We start from the raw sequence: 2,500 nt of genomic DNA, 5'->3' as shown, positions 1-2,500 counted from the left end.
TGTTTTGTATGTGTGTGTGGTCTGTCTGTCTGTCTGTTTTTTATGTTGTGTTGTCTGTTTTTTGTATGTATGTGTGTGTGTGTGGTTCTGTCTGTTTTTTTTATGTGTTGTGTGTGGGTGTCTGTCTGTCGTCTGCTTTTTGTATGTGTGTGTGTGTCTGTCTTTCTGTCCTGGGTTTGTATGTATGTATGTTGTTGTGTGTTGTGCTGTTTTTTGGTATGTGTGTGTGTGTGTGTGTCGTGTCGTCTGTCTGTTTTTTGTGTGTGTGTGTTGTGTGTGTCTGTCTCTGTTTTTGTATGTTGTGTGTACGTGTCTGTCTGTCTGTCTGTTTTTGTATGTTGTGGTGTCCTGTCTGTTCTGTCCGTTTGTATGTTTGTGTCCTGTTTTTGTATGTGTGTGTGTGTGTCTGTCTGTTTTTGTATGTATGTGTGTGTCTGTGTCTGTCTGTCTGTTTTTGTATGTGTGTGTGTGTGTGTCTGTCTGTTTTTGTATCATGTATGTGTGTCTGTCTGTCTGTCTGTTTTGTATGTGTGTGTGTGTGTGTGTGTCTGTCTGTCTGTCTGTTTTTATATGTATGTGTGAGTGTGTGTGTGTGTGGTAGTAGTAGTACTCCACGAGCGCCAGTAACGGTCGGTCTGGTCTCGCTCCATACACGGGCTCGAGCGCTCCGCCGCCGGTCTCGCGGGGGCTTCCTCTCCATATATGGCCCTCGCGGCGCGCGAGCCCCTGTGTGCTTGCTAGCTCGCCTGCGTGCGGCCGGCCGCCCTCCCGCCCCTACCGCGCGACCAAATATGGACGACGGGATCGGTTGAATTCCTGTCGAATACTCGGACATTCCTAACGGCTGTCTGGGGAGAAAAACCCCTCCGGGTGGTATGGAGGAGACGGGGTATATAAGGACCCCGGTGGGCGCTGCCTGTCACCCCTCCATCTTGAACCAGCGGCGGTTAAAGAGCCCTCACTGACAGCCGGAGACCAGCAGAGGTAAGCGGCTTGGAGGGAGCTGGGTGGCGAGGGGTGGGCCGGGCGGGTGGAGAGAGAAGGAGAAAGGTGGAAGTAGCGGTTGTTAATGGCGTCTGGATTGTTGTAACTGTAGCTAAGTGAGTGGCTAACTGACGGGAGTTGGCAGTGAATCGTAGCCGGCTTCTGTTCACTTTCAACGGCTAGAAACTTTTGTTGTGACAAGGAGACTTCTTGCCAGGGAGCCAGACGTGCTGCATTCAGGCGTTGTCGGAAAATCTAGATTTTATCAAATAATGCCACATAAAACTGGGCATATGTAGTTTAACCGTGAAAACTTTGTCATCATTTGCATTAAAAAATTATGATTTCTTATTTAGAGCCAAAAGTCACATTTTGTAAAGCGGTAAGATCTACAACATACACAATATTTTTTTCACAAAGCTTTTTATCAATCAAAAGAGGTTTTTCTTTTCCATTAGTCTTAACAAAATGTAAACGGTAGGTAGCCTACAGACAAACCATCAGTAGTGAGGTCAAATAAAAAGAACAAGAACAGTAAAGAGAGAAAAATATAAACATTATATTTTAAATATTAATTTAAAACAATCATCCTAGGACGGAATCAGATTGACATACGTTGTTAAACAGTCCTACACCGATAAAATTCCTGACAAAGTTAGCGGATGTCGGAGTTTATGTGGAGCACTTGAAGGCATCATTACACTTAATGACGGTTAATGGAGTTTCTGTTTTGATTTTTTAATAACTACACGTAATCACAGGCTGAGTAAACTGTTTACAGCCCTGGTTTAATGATAAACAGGACCCAGACACTGCCGGGCCAAGAGAGGATGATTAAGACGAGAGTTATAGTCATTATCCATTTAATTAGTCATAGCCTACAGTTTAAATATAACATAGGAGTGTCGAAAGAGAGAAAAAAAATCAAAGAAACATGGAAAAACTATATTTTCCTAAAACAACACAAAGGTCTGTTTGTGGCGTAAATTAATGTGATGAGCAGCCAAAGCGTATTTATCTATGAAACATAGGTTATTTTTAAACTTTTGGTCAGAAATGATACACTAACCAACAAAATAGATGATAAAGTGTAGAGCTGCATTTTGATAATTGATTATCGGTTGATAATGACCAAAATTATGGATTTTAATTGGATAATCAATTATCACCCAGCCCATATGTATCAGTCAAATGTCTAGTAGAGATGATTTTTCCCTCCAGTGTTTCTGCTGTAACAGGGTGACGACGATGAGACCACCGCCTGGTCTGTGGACAACGGCTCAGGTCTGGTGAAGGCGGGCTTTGCCGGGGACGACGAGCCCCAGGGCCGTGTTCCCTCCACGTGGGACGCCCCCGTCACAGGTACACAAGAGCGTCCATTAAAGGTCCCAATGCATGAAAATGTCACTTTATGGTTTAAATTAATATGAGTTCCCCCCCAGACCGCCTATGGCCCCCCCGTGGCTAGAATGATGATAGGTGAAACCGAGCCCTGGGTATCCTGCTCGCATTTTGA

The sequence above is a fragment of the Etheostoma spectabile genome, chromosome 5, assembly GCF_008692095.1.
Source record: "Etheostoma spectabile isolate EspeVRDwgs_2016 chromosome 5, UIUC_Espe_1.0, whole genome shotgun sequence".
NCBI lineage: Eukaryota > Metazoa > Chordata > Actinopteri > Perciformes > Percidae > Etheostoma > Etheostoma spectabile.
Note: the sequence above shows the minus strand (reverse complement) of the source record.